The 14,999-nt window shown below is 45.5% G+C and overlaps 1 protein-coding gene across 7 annotated transcripts in view; it reads right to left on the bottom strand.

Annotated features, from left to right (window-relative positions):
* The window catches only part of NUMB (NUMB endocytic adaptor protein), a 127,710-nt gene that overhangs the window by 87,249 nt on the left and 25,462 nt on the right, over positions 1-14,999 (bottom strand). Inside the window, exon 1 of one of the 7 annotated variants that reach the window (XM_066608351.1) lies at positions 6,890-6,948. The exons of the other annotated variants lie outside the window; for them this stretch is intronic. The gene's annotated coding sequence lies outside the window, so the exon portion shown is untranslated. Of the gene's footprint in view, positions 1-6,889; positions 6,949-14,999 lie in introns of those variants that run through there. 7 annotated transcript variants of the gene reach the window in all.

Genomic DNA, 14,999 nt, shown 5'->3' with positions numbered 1-14,999 from the left:
TTTCCATTCTTTTCAGGTTTTATTTAGAGTACAAAATAGCCAACTAAGTTACTCTGCTCTCCAAATATAAAAGGAAACAAACAGAAACCTTGTAAAAACAGATACCAACGTGGTGTCCATCTCACAAAGAAAGGGAGTGGTTCCATACGGTTCTCTTCTGGAGTTCCGTCACAGCGCTGTTGTCAGCGCCTGTTACTGAACCCCTGGATGTAACCACACAGCGTACTGTGTGAACGCTCACGTACTGCAAAATCCTAACCGTCTAGCTTGGATCATATGGATTGAATAGAGAAAAGAGAAAAAAAAAACAAGAAAAACAAAAAAACCAAAAACACTCACCTTTAAGGGTTCTCATCCCCAGAAGCCCACACAATAGAGGATGAACAATACCAGCCAAGCATTCAGCATACGAGCGGATTTAGTGTTCTCAGAGGTGAGAGAACAGACGGCGTCGCAGGAAATATTGTGTGGCTTAGAAAAGATGAAAGGTTTTTGGAGAAGAGATTTCTGTCCTGACAGAATATCAAATATGTAGTGCGGGCAATGAAGAAAATAGAACATCTTAAAATCAAAGTTTCAGCAAGAGGAGAGGAAAAGGGTGGGGTGGGGGGGTTAGAATAGAAATCACTGAGTAAATAGACACCTACTTACTGACACCTTCTTACATTATGTATGCAGTCCCTGTGCCTCTTCACACACTCTGACAGCTATTACTATATTAAAGTGGTATCGGCGTTCATCACCATTAGGCCCCCTGCACACGGGCAGAAACTCCGCGGCGGGATTTCCCGCAAAAATTCCGCCCGTGCCCGCCTGCATAGGATTGCATTACAAAACGCAATTCTATGCAGACGGCCGTGATTTGTCCGCGTAAAAATAAAAGCGGAAAACAAATCGCGGCATGTTCTATTTCTGTGCGGGTCTCGCAGATGTCACTCCCTGCGCATGCGCCGGCTGAGTGGCAGCCGGCTCATCATAGAGCCAGAGCTGCGGGATCAGGTGAGAGCTGCACTGGTCCCTGCAGGGGCTCGGGTCAGGTCCCGCTGCTAGAATTCTCGCAGGGGATTCGACACGGCCGTCTGCAGGCGGCCTTATGAGAAAATAATCAAGCTATATCCTAGTTTTATTAAGGTTTTTGATAAACAGGAGCTCAGATGACTAGAACGTATTCACAGGATATTCCAAACTTTCCTACGAAAGGAAATGTGCACCAAGTTCCACACTGAATTACTCTAGATTTAAAAAAAAAAATATTAAATTTAAATACATACAATTAAAAATTTTCTCTTGCGATATAAGCCGGAGTTGGCATATTTCTAGCGACAGCACAGCCCTGGTTATTATTAAATACATTTTTTAATTATTAAATACATTTTTTAATTCTAGTAACATTTTATTGGCATGTTACACAACAGTAATATGTAGTAGTTAGGCCCAGTGTCCATGGGAGATCTGCAAATTAAGCTGCCCATTGGGGTGCATTAGAATCCACAAAACAATTTAAAGCATGCAGATGTGATTCTCCCCCCCACCCCCCGTCATGCGGATTGCACGCGCAGGAAGATGTCGCCGTTTTTCTGCAGATCTCATAGGGACAGCTTCCATTGAAGTCAATGGAAGCCATGCAAAGCAGGAGATTTTGAAAAGTAAATAAATAAAAGTTGCACTGCGCATGCGTCAGGGCACATCCACCGTGCTAAAGAAAGAAAATCCGGCCAGCACAGAGGAGATCTGCGCTGGAGCTGGACAGGTAAGAAAATGTATTTTCCTGTCCATGTCTGCAGGCATGTCTGCAGCAGATGGAATCTGTGCCTTCAAGTGGACATTGGGCCTTGGTGTCCTTTTACATAGACAGCCTTTCATGCAAGAGCAATAGTTTCTCACTGAATGGAAGCAAAATGTGTCGGAGATCCCTTCCAGCCTTTGCGGACCACTTGTGGATTGCCTCAAACCACCCAAAGATTAACAATGCATAGTCGGTAAGCACTTCTATCATTAGCGAGCCGCAGCCTTCTGTGGAGTGGTCCGCGCACTTCATGGGACCATACCCTCACTATGCCCGAGTGCAGCTGCTGAAATGTAACCTGTCAACTGAATCTACTTAAAAGGTGACTGGGGAGGGAAGTCAATATTTCCCCGCTATTATCACTTTGATGCATCTGATCTCAGTTTTTGGCCATCCAAGATATCCACCTAAATTTTATAAATACGTACTGCACAGCTCTTAGATTGGCCAGACCTGCTCACATGACCAGCGCTGGCCAATCAAAGAGCAGTGCACAGTGTGCATTAGGTACTTATACAATTTGCATAGCCAAAAGCTGGGCTCAGAACCCGATCAGCTGACTTTTTAAAGTCTAAAAAGTATAAGCCCACATTGGCTTTAATGGTTTAAAGAAAGTAATGGCCTTTAAATAGCTGAGTTGTGGGAGTTTGGCTCTTTGAAGTGTTCTCCTGAACTCTGCACCCTGTGGGAGTCCTGCTGTATGGCAGGGAGCAGCTGTCCCGTGGGCAGGGCATTACCTGGAGGCACTCTGCTGGGAGAGCTTTTAAATCCTAATTACTAAGTGCTTAGCTTCTTGGTTTCATGTAATCTGAAATGCAGGGATTCCTTCTGTGGTTTTTTAGTTAATCCCAGGGGTTTTCCCTTCAATCCTTTTCTTTTTCCTTGTAGTAAAGCCACTTCATTCTGACAACCGATACTGGCATGAGAAGTGTTAGTTTCATTCCTGGGTTTTCTGTATCAGGCTGTAGAGCAGCCGTACTGACAAGTTCTGCTAATCTAGTTCAACAAGTGCCATGTAGAAGGTTATTTGCGCCCACCTCCTATAATCGCATGCCGCGATTTTTATACGCGAGTGGAAAGTCATATCGATTTTCCGCTCCTGTACATCGGGCTGCACTTTCCATAGTTATCCTATGGAAAGCGTTCGTTGCGTTACCTGCGTGTGGATTATCGCCGCGTATAACGCAATGGAATATTGCCCATGGACAGGAGGCCTTAGGCTGACTGCATACAAACTGGTCGAATTCCACATTAGAATCCGACCGAGACAGCAGCAGGCATCCGCACGTACCTGTCTGTCTTTTTCCTCTCTTATCCGTACTGGAAATGGCTGTGGTGAGCCGCTGTCAGATATGCGCAATACAGATTTTTTTAAAATATATTTTTCCCAGCACCACCGGCTCTGCCCCAGAGAAGACAAACAGCATGTACGGGCATACGTGGTCTGCAAGGATGGATTCATAACCAAATCAGTTCAGAGTGCCATCCACACAGATGAGCATCCCAGAGAGTGCGACGGAAAAAAACAAACACCCCAGACCAGAACGCTGCCGCCACCAGCTTGTGTTCTTCCAGCAATGGTTGCAGGGTGTTGGTTCTCTGATGTTTCTTGCCTCACATGCCAACGTCCATCCTTTCCATGAAGCAGAAAACGTGACTTATTGGAGAAGGCAACCCTTTGCCAAAAAGCGGCGGTCCAATTCAGATATTGTTGAGCAAACTGAAGCCCTTTCTTCCGATGCACCTTTGTTAGCATAGGTGCAGTGACCATCCATCTGCTTCAGAGCCCCGTACGCAGTAGGGTCTGCTGAACTGTTTTAGACAACCGTCTGGTAGCCCTCCAGTTCCTTTTTGTGGTCAGCTGCTCCACTGTAGCGTATTGGTCCGCCCCAGGGCACTTTGGTAGCCGACGTTCACCTCTAGTCAAACCCAAGTGGTGCTCGCAGTTTTCACCTCGGTTATTCCAAATGGTGCTATTCATCGACTCACAATACACTTTCATCACAACAGCATGCAAACAATTCCGAAGTTGCGCGGTTTGAGAAATCCTGCCTCCCTTGGCCAGAAAGTCAATAATCATCCCTTTTTAACAACTCTGATAAATTGTCCCTTTTACCCATGACAACAATGAACTATATGTGATGTGAGCAGACATGGCACAACCTATATATCCACCAAGACAGCCCACAACATGTCACTTGCTTCATGGGCTATGTGCTGCCAACGTCAAAAGGACGGGTTAGTCATAATAATGGGACTTGACTGTGTATAAGGCACTATACGTATGTCAGGAGTGGAGTGTAGATCATCAATATCAGAATACTATCTTCTCACCACTGCGGGAGGTTTATGGGCATGGCAGCTGGTATGATGTGGGCACTCGTGGTACTATTATACAAATACCTCTCCTAAGCACCACTCCCATACAGGGAAGCTGTGGGATATATTACAGAGTCTCCATCCATGCATACAAGACTATATAAACCAGAATTATTTGTGCCGTTAACTTTCATTGTCTTTTACCATTATGGAGTATTTTGAAATATTAACCTATAAAAAAAAGGTGCATTTAAAAGTTGTAACTATCTGTTCTTCTATCAGAAGGCTGGTTACAAGGAGGATGAGACTGACGAAGTGTAGATCTGTCTCGAGAACCTGTTTGACAGCAAACATAATGCAGAGCGGCACCCACAACAAGTTCTGTTCCAAGTGTAAATATGTAATTTGGGGGGAGAGATAAAGGTGTTGTAAAAGACACAGGCACAATCCTCTCCCCTCCAAAGAGGCACTAAGGGCTGAGGACGGTTTCACATCTGTGTCGGAACATCTGGCTGGAGGTTCCATCATAGATTCAGCTGAAAATACCAGAATAAATAGTGTTACATGCAGGGCTTTCTCTTTTGTCCAAAAGCCGTAAAGAGGGCAGATCCTATAATAGTCAATAAGGTCTGCCTGGCGCTGTTCAGTTCCGCCCAGAGAAGGAGCCATTCGACTGCAGGGAATCCCCTTTCCTGCTACCAGAATGTAGCAGGGAAGCAGAATCCCCAGCACAAATATGAAAGCACCCTCACTCATGTAGGTGTATGTGTCCTGTGGATAATGCACAGTACACAACAAATAAGCATGTACAATCCCCTACTTACGAACAGGTACCGTTCCAGGAGCGGTTTTTAAAGAGTTAACTGCTCCGATGAGTGGCGTGGTTTATCGGTGCTGTTGAAGGCTGCAAGAAACAGCCTGCATCCGACGTTCAGGGGTCCTGTGCGGCCTCCCACGATAAGATCGTGAGTTGCCATGGCAGCTGAGGGCCTTCTGAAAAGCCTCATGGCTGCCTATGCAGTCCGATCACTGTACAGTATGATGTAATGCTTCAGCATTACATCATACATGCAAACAGGCTCGTTCGAATTTGAACGTTCGCAAAGAGGGGACTTACTGTATTTGCTGCATTCGTTAAATACCCATAAGCTTATATTGGCGTGTAATATGTGCCAAAATAGTGCATGCCGCGTTTTCACCCATGTGAGTGGCCCAGTATAAATCCATGAGCATTTCGCACTGGTCAAAGTCATAGTCCCAACTCCCATTAGTTACACAATCTTAGGACTTCATTACGCTGCAGTTACAACATATTTCATTTGCCTGCCATACGGTCATACAATGTTTTACATTGACACAGGTCTGACTCATCTCCAGCTCCTTGAGACGTGACCCGAATTATAGCCTGGATCTCCACGTTGGAGATCAATTCTTCACACGTTCTCTTGTAAGATACGAATATCCAAAAGACGACTTGTAAGGAAGACTTCTCATAAGGAGGAAAAAGCATCCACATAGCAATTACTTTTTTTTTCCTTTCTGCAAATGCTATTAATCCATTTCACACACAGAATCACAGTGGGGGAAAAGTTTTAATAATTGTTTGTAAAGGGCTCGTTCACACAGACGTATGCATTCAACACTGCGAGTTTCCCGTAGCGTTGTACGCATTACAGTCCGTACGCCCTGAGGTCGCATACAGGTTTCGATTGGCACTGCGCATGCCCAGGATTATGATGTCACGGACATGCGCAGTGTGTCTTTTTATCTTTAAATTCCCTGCTGTGCAGAACGGGGACACGTATCGAAACGCTGCTCCTTCCCAACGCACACGTATAGACAGCATATCATATGTAGCCTATTCAAGGGCTGCATTTGATACGTGGAGAAAGAGTATGCTTCGATTTATTTCTCTTGCATATCATACGCAGTGCCCACTCGAAGGGGTGAGTCGAAGAATAAAAGTCTAACACTTCAGCCATTTTCCATTCCCATCTATTCACATACATCAAGCTAATGAGCGTTTCCAATCCTGTTGAACATAGAAGCTAGCTAGGTTTCCACATAGCGGTTGTTTGAGAGGAGGCCAATTATAGCGCAGAACACATTTAAAACATTTTTAAAAGTTGGTAATAGACGAGGAACTATATTTGTTTGCCACAAACAACTCTTTGTGGAGAAGTTCCACTTTATGCTGAAGATGCATTTCCACACATTTCATCATCAGCGGCTGCGGCCCTGTATTCGTGGATGGGTGCCAGCAGTCCGTGAGAAAGGTAACTATCCCATGCTGGGCGATTCCTTTTGGAAGAAGTCAAGGGGGATACAAGCAGGTGATGAATCTTACGTTTTTCTTGCAGGTTTTTTTCACGCGATTGTCAATGGGACTTTCTAATGTTAAAAACGCATCGCAAGTTTGCGCTTTGCAATTTTTGTGCGATGCGTTTTTAACATTAGAAAGTCCCATTGACAATCGCGTGAAAAAAAATGCAACGATATCGCGTGAAAAAAACGCTCAAGGAAAATGCAAGTGTGCAGGAGCCCTTATGGTAACTCTTAGGTTATTTTGTCAAAGACTTTCATTACGTTTTACAACAAAATGCCAAAGCAGCCTCCTACACAACAGCTGCCAAAACTATAGCTACAATATATAAAATAGCGTAATAAAACTTTTGTAGTTGACTTAATGAAATACTTCTATTAAGAAAATAAGATACTAATTACATTCATCAACACGAGAGCATAATGTAAGAGCATAGAATTCAAGACATTTGGCATATTTACTCTGACTGGATGGCTCCAAGTAACACATTGTTCTCCGTCAGCCGAGTTATTCACCGGGATGAATACCTTCAGCTCCATAAACAGAGAGCAGCCCTTCAGCTACAAGTATTGTGTAACAGCAGGTTCTCCCCCTCCCATGGGAAGTGATGACATATTGTTGTCACTTCCTCACAGGCGGGGGTCCAACTGCTGGAGGGCTCCCCACTGATGAGGATGTTGTGACTACAGCTTTAAAGAGGGTCACACACCTAGCATATAAACTAGTAGCAGAGATCTCATCCACCATCTATCCCCATCTACCACATGTCTACTGAGATAGATATATGGAAAAGGTTAGCCCATAAACAATATTTATCACCTTTGCACAAAAGGAAAAAAAGAGGGAGTTGCCAGGGGTCTAACTAATGCGATCTCCCTAAGAGAACAGGGATCCGGAGTCCACGGTGTGACTGGAGTGGTGGCCACACATGCAGACCACTGCTCCATTCACGGTCTATAGTGATCTGCACAAGACTGGAGTCCTCTGCATTCACCAGTTGTAGATTAATCACACTCACTCGCCATTCCCCGACAGCTGTTTAGATATACACACAGTTAGAACTGGCGAGGGGGATATCGGGTCTCGACCTCGCAATCCATGTGAAACCCCTGGATGAGAGGCGTTTTCATGGGAAAACATGTGTGATTGTTCTCAGTGAGAGAAACCAAGTGATCTTGTAGATATGATACCTTTTAATGGCTAACAAAAATACATGATGTTACAGCAAGCAAGCTTTTGGGGATATCTTGCCCCCTTCGTCAGGCTATTGAAGCAATGGGTTTACAAATCTTGTGAGTTTCTCGGCTGTCTGAAACCGGTCTAATCCATAGATCTGCGTTGAGCCAACAGCTAATTAACAATATGCTAAGCCCTCTTTCACACCCGAGTTGGGCTATGGTTTCGGTTCTCCTGCTCAGTTATGGAAACAGGAAACGCTGGCTGAGCAGATCCATACCATGACAGAACCAAAAGGACCTCATTGTCTACATGGCGGTTCAGTTATTATGTCTGGCATTTTCCCAGATTAAGAAAAAAAAAAAATAATAAATAATAAACTAAGCTTCTGTGGCAGAGGCTCTGAACCAAACCTCCAGCGCATATGTGAATGTGGCTCAGATCATAATGGCACAATGTTGGTAAGTTCAAGCCCGAGCATCTCAAGCCTGTCTATTGCAAGCAGCGGTGTACCCAGAACAGATGGGTATAGTATATTTGCGTATACTGCAACTGTCAAGCAATTGTTTTCCCCCCTAGATTACTTACCTTAAATGTTGCATATAGAAATAATAAATTTACAGTAGAGTGGTTTAACTTTGTAACTACGTTGCATTATCTTGTTCTGGGTATTATTGTTTCTTGTCACCACCAGAAGTGTGGGTGGTGACAAGATACAGGCTGCTTGACAGCCTGGCCACACCCCTAGTTTGTTTTTGGCTGCAGGGCTGCCTCCCCCTGCTTGGGCTCTCAGGTCCTGGCAGTAACCGCGGCTAATTCTTTTAAGCCGGCGGCAACATCTGCTTCCCTGCCGGCCTCCCTGCACTGCGAGCACACGTGGGACCAGCGGCGGCGGACAGTGAGCGACATCGGCTAGTCTTACAGGAGTGTCCACTCTCCCCTCCAGCCTCCCCCCCCCCCACAGCTTCCCTGTCCCCCCTTCCTCACTCTCACCCTGTGCTGTGGTGAACAGTGGCCGATGCCGCTGGCACTGCGACTTCATATGCAGCCGTAACAGCGCCTTCCCTGCACTCGCAGCGCACATCGGAGCAGAGAGCCGTGGGGGACGCTCTTACTGCAGTGTCCCGGCTCCCCTCCAGCCTTCCCAACAGCTTCCCTGTCCCCCTTCTCACCGTCACCCAGTGGTGTGGTGTCCAGTGCACAATGCCGCTCCCTCAGTGTCCACCGCGGCTTTGTATCCGTCCGTCACAGGGCCTTCCCTGTGTGTCTTTTAGTGACTGCCAGGATTTGAGAGCCCAAGCAGGGGGAGGCAGCCCTGCAGCCAATTACAAACTGGGGGTGTGGCCAGGCTGAGAAGGAGCCTGCATCTTCTGGTGGTGACAAGATACAATAATACCCAGAACAAGATAGACCCTTGTTCTGATCCCTGGTTACAGCCTGAAAGGTATCCTGACGCCTGCAAAAATGTGAATGCAGCTCTGGATATCCGCAAGTAATCCTTGCTGACTCTGTCTTCACAGAGCTTCCTCTGGTGATGGTGGATATTCCGGAATGCCTAGAACTAAGCGCTGCGGAATAAGTTGGCGCTATACAAATAGAGATTCATTTGTTCTAGCAGGTAGCACGCAGTATTAGTAGTAGCTTCTAATGTACAGACGTATGCAGAGTTCCTATTTAATTTACAAACAAGACATTAGATTGGTAATGATGTACATGGGAAAAAATAAAAATAATCAGCAGCACTTCTGATAACACTACACAACTTTTTTCCTTTGTGGCATGTGAATTTCAAAATCTACCCAAAAAGTCTACATTGTGTGCACAACACCCGAATGCTGTGACTCCATACTCCAAAGTCGTAGGCGCTCCGTGTGGTACTGTACATTTTTATTTTTAGTATTTTCCGGTTTCTAAAATTGCATGAATTATATTCTGCAGATCTGTATGGAGATTTATACGATCCCTATATCAGCAATGGTGCTCACAGCGAGCTCAGGAGAGACAACAGTGCCAACTACTGAACCAGACATTAGGATTACTTATGTGGGAGAGTATAAAGGGAAGACTATACCCATTATACAGTATCCAGGGAACCATGCCATGACAAACATGAATTCAAGACCCCCCAGACAGGTATGAGGGCTGTATTCTGGCTCAGTACAACTTGGAGCCTGTATGGGACCATAATACACAAATGTACGAGTCTAAGGTTTTGAATAGCACCCCGTTTCACCAATCAAGCATCAGACAACTATTAAATTGGATGTCAAAAAAATAAAATGTTAACGGCTGGACATGAGCTAAAATAAAGAACGCCCGCCTGTCTTTGGTCCCCAGGACACAGCTGAGTAGCTCCAGCTGCCCCATCCTGAACCAATCAGAGGTTGCAGCGTCACCATCGCGAACTCCTAGATGAGAGTACTGATGACAGGAGTCTGGACAGGGATGTTGTGGCCTCTGACCGGCTGCCTTGGTCACCTGAAATCTGTTGGCTGTCAGCAAAGGGGAACAAGGATGTGGCAGCAGGAGCCGTTCAGCTCTGTCACAGGGTGCTAAAGACAGGCAAAAATCCCCCCCCTTCTGTTTTTTGACAATGGTGCAACGCCTTTATGACAGAATGCAGACCCATTAAAGGGGTTGTCTCGCGAAAGCAAGTGGGGTTCAGCACTTCTGTATGGCCATATTAATGCACTTTGTAATGTACATCATGCATTAAATATGAGCCATACAGAAGTTATTCACTTACCTGCTCCGTTGCTGGCGTCCCCGTCTCCATGGCTCCGTCTAATTTCGCTGGCTTCTTGCTTTTTTAGACGCGCTTGCGCTGTGCGGTCTTCTGCCTGGTGAATGGGGCAGCTCGTGCCGGAGAGCTGCTCACCGCGTCGTCATCGTAGCTCCGCCCCATCACGTGTGCCGATTCCAGCCAATCAGGAGGCTGGAATCGGCAATGGAACGCAAAGAAGGAGAAGAAAATCCACGGTGCACCATGGGAGAAGACCCGCAGTGCACCGTGGGAGAAGACCCGCGGTGCACCGTGGGAGAAGACCAGCGGCGCCATCTTTAAAAGAAGAATAGAAGAAGCTGCAGAACGCTGATGCAGGTAAGTGCAATGTGCTCTTTAAAAACTAACCTATGCTTTCTTTTTAACAGGGCAGAATGCGGGGGTAAGTGAAAACATTTTTTTTTTTCGCTTTTGCCGCGAGGCAAGCCCTTTAAGTTTAATGTGTGAATTCATGTGCTATTTTTAAAATGGACCAATGGTCAATGCAAAAAATAAATAAAATACTGTAGTATGTCCCATTCTGTGTGATTCTCAGACCAGAACCACCCATTCAACTGCAGCTGTGTCAAAAATAAATAAAAAGGCTATATTTATTTATTATTCCTATTTTTTAATGCACCCATTGACTCAAATGAGTGTCAGTTGAGCTACCTTCCTTTTTTCACGTTTGTGGAAAACTGATGAAATTCATGTTACACTCGTGCATCAAAACTCAAACCCTGAATTAAAGAGTAATGTAAAACGCAGACACTCGCAATCAACCATCCCCTTTATCACTGACCAAGCCTACACTCACCCGTGTAAATAAGGCCTTAACTGGGGAGGTGGATTATAAAGCCTTTGGATTTGTAGCAGAGAGATCTGTTATATACTGCCCATAAGTGATGCGTAATCCCCCATGTAAATATTGTAAAGGGCCACACACAGGTTGTTTTTCCTTTACAATTATGGGGGGGGGGGGGCTGTACCTCCCTATTCTCTGCAGTGTCATTGTTGCCATCCTCCCAATACAATATGCCAGAAATAACTAGTAACATTTTTAGCTGCTGCTAATCTGGGTCACTCCAAAGGGGAAAAAAAAGGAAAGAAAAAGCCTATATCCAGCATTAGAGAATTTTAGATAGGAGAAATCTTTAAATAGCAGCAGTGAATGTGCCAAGGAATTAGTCAATGAATTAATCACAACGCCATGAATAGTAGAGATCACTTCCAAGGCTAAAGTGCGTCTGATAAGCCAGGCACCGACACACAGCAGTCATGAATAAGTCATAGGTGACACAGTTTATCATGCAGGTACCACACACCGCTACCAACAACGAATGATGCTCAACTCCAAAAAACGGATGTAGCGCGGCTGTCGCTTTTTTTTTTTGCTTTTCGTGCAAATGGTCGAGAAACTCCAAGGATTGGTTCCATGCTCCCTGCATTGATGCCCTTGGAGATAAGAGGCTGTCAGCCATGTAATCCTCTCCAAAATACTATGAGTGTTCAGACAAGCAGAATACCTAACATCCACCATCTGATGGAGATGGTCAGATATTGCCTTGGGAACATTGTGGTAAGAGGATATCAAACATGGAAAGCTGTATGGAGATACGTGGTATTATATAGCACATGCAAGTCAACGCCAACAAAGCACTACATGGTGGCATTGCTCTAGAGCAGAAGTCAACTCTTTACTTAAGGGCTCATGCCCACGGCCGTCACGGAATTCTGCTGCGGGAGTACCACGGTAGTAAACAAAACACGTCGCTAGCGATCGTGCGTTTTCCGCGGTCTCCATGAATACTATATTAATGAAGACCTCCAGCGGCGTAAATCCCCGGGAAATAGAACATGCCACAGTAAATTTCCGTTTGTCGGCAAAAATCTGTTCGTGGGCATTAGCCCTTAAAGGGGTTGTCCCGCGCCGAAACAGGTTGTTTTTTTTTTCAACCCCCCCGTTCGGCGCGAGACAACCCCGATGCAGGGACCTAAAGAAAAATCCGCACAGCGCTTACCTGAATCCCCGCGCTCCGGTGACTTCTTACTTACCGGCTGAAGATGGCCGCCGGCATCTTCTCCCTCCGTGGACCGCAGCTCTTCTGTGCGGTCCATTGCCGATTCCAGCCTCCTGATTGGCTGGAATCGGCACCTGACGGGGCGGAGCTACACGGAGAAGATAAGAAGACCCGGACTGCGCAAGCACGTCTAATTTGGCCATTAGACGGCGAAAATTAGACGGCAACCATGGAGACGAGGACGCCAGCAACGGAACAGGTAAGTGAAAAACTTTTGATAACTTCTGTATGGCTCATAATTAATGCACAATGTATATTACAAAGTGCATTAATATGGCCATACAGAAGTGTATAGACCCACTTGCTGCCGCGGGACAACCCCTTTAACAGAGAGGTCCTGCTCTACATGGCACCCACATGGACAGGGGTTGTGCTCATGACCCTACTTGTTTTTTTGCTTTCCGATTATCACAAAGATATGGACACTGATGTGAAATGTGACATAATTGGTTAAAAGAGTGGAAGCTACCGTGTCCTACCAAAAGTAATTGGACACCTGAGCAAGCATAAAAAGTTATATTTCCATATGTTACTACTTAGTGGGGCTCCTTTGGCCCTACTGACATTGATGCTCTCCGTGGCATACTTTCTACGAACGTTTGATAAACTTCAGCTGTTTTTTCCCTCCATTCAGTCTGCAAACATCTGACAAGTTCTCTCAAAGATGCATGGTGCAAGGAACGTGGTCATTGGACAGTTTTAGCAATGGAATGTATTCTAGAGCTACGAATCACGCTGCTCCATCTTCAAATCAGATGAATGTACCTGAGTGTAAAGGAGCCTGGGGAACACTTTTTGCTCTAGTGTATTGTGCCAATAGTTAAGTACAGCGGATTACTCTAGGAATGGTCAGCAAGGCCCCCTGTCCACAGTCGTGATGGAATATCGCCAGCGATATTCCACCGCTGGGGCCAAGGGGGAACGCTGTCAGGTCTATGCGGTGAGCCCATCTAACAGACAGGATGACCGCGGAGAATTGCAGCATGCCGCGGTCTAGATCCCGTGAGCGGAGAATCATAGCTGCGCTTTCTATAGCAAGGCTATGGAAAGCTTCACACAGCGTGATCCGCCGGCGATTTATTGCCCGTGGACATGCAGCCTAATGCTTCCAACAATACAACACACTGTCACAAATCCAACACTTCTTTACAGTGGTTTGAGGATATGGCTGTTCCACAATTGGACGGGCTTCACAGAGTCCCAACCTAAAACCTACTCTACAGCTTTGTGATGAACTGCAATTTCAGGTCAGGAAATATGAACAGCATCCATCTTATTTGAGAGAACTTGCCAGACATTTGCAGGATGAATGGAGGGAAATACCAGCTGAAGGGAATCCGACGTTAGTAGAAAGTATACCATGGGGAGTATCCAGTGTCATTAGGGCTTAAAGGAGACCGACTAATAATTAACATCTGTAAATAAATACTACTTTTCATTCTTGGCCAGGAGTCCTATTACTTTTGGTAGGATAGTGCACATCAATGTGGAGAGCAATTTGGATCCCACCACACTACCACAATATATCTTTAATAAATGCTGTTACAGCAAATCTATTCCTAAACCTCTCTAGTTTGTCCTGATATACCCAACCCAAATTCATTTATCAGCAGACAAGACATCTAGCTATTCACCACTTAAACCACAACACTTCAGCGAAGCAGTAAGTATGGACATTTTGCACTCACTTAGTGCTATTTGCAGCTACATGCCTGCTAGAAGAGTGCGGTGCGGATCCTAGGACGGATGACCTTTGGCCGGTGGCAGACGGCCTGTGTTACTGGCACATTTCCCCAGAGTAAACAAGCCCGTCATACCATCTTGTGCGAAGATATCACCTGGCAGAAAGCTCCTGCAGGGAATTCTCATCTTACAACTATGCAGAAGATTGTGAGTTCTGAAGTGACAGCCATCGCTCATTACACACAATTTATCAGACATCGCACCAACCCCTGCTGCCCACTCCCTCCGAAAAGGCGCAGACAGAGTTTACGTCAGATTACCCCTGGCATTCACAACTCCGCATCCTGCGGACGTAACTCATACATTCACCACCAGGGGGAAACCGAAGAAAACTTTACTATGGGGTTTAAAGGGGGACATTACCTCCCAATTCCATGGCCAGCATTTTCTTTGCGGAGTTCTTTATTCTTTCTAAACACAATTAGCACTTATATAGTGTCACTAATGGCACATTTGCAATATCATTGCCACGCTCCTTCTTGGATGAGCAGATCCTTTCAAAACCATATATTTTGCCTCTATAAATAAAGGTTTTCGGAACACTACTGATTATTTTTGGCCAGCCAGAAGTCAGATAACAAATTCTTTTTTTCCCTGTAAAATAAGCTAAACACTAGCGTATTTGCCCAGCATATTAAGCACATACGGGTAATACACAGTGAATAGAACCCATCGATTTCAATGGGTCTGTTCGCATGAGCCTAGTTTTTCATGAGATCTGCGATCGCAGCATGACCTATCAGTGTGCATTTGAACTCCATAGGCTTGCGTAAATGCAGGGGGACGTTTTACGCATATGGCTGTGGGCAT

The sequence above is a fragment of the Eleutherodactylus coqui genome, chromosome 6 (assembly GCF_035609145.1).
Source record: "Eleutherodactylus coqui strain aEleCoq1 chromosome 6, aEleCoq1.hap1, whole genome shotgun sequence".
In the NCBI taxonomy this organism is placed as follows: Eukaryota; Metazoa; Chordata; class Amphibia; order Anura; family Eleutherodactylidae; genus Eleutherodactylus; species Eleutherodactylus coqui.
The sequence above is the reverse complement of the archived record's forward strand: the minus strand, read 5'-3'. Positions and strand labels throughout refer to the sequence as shown.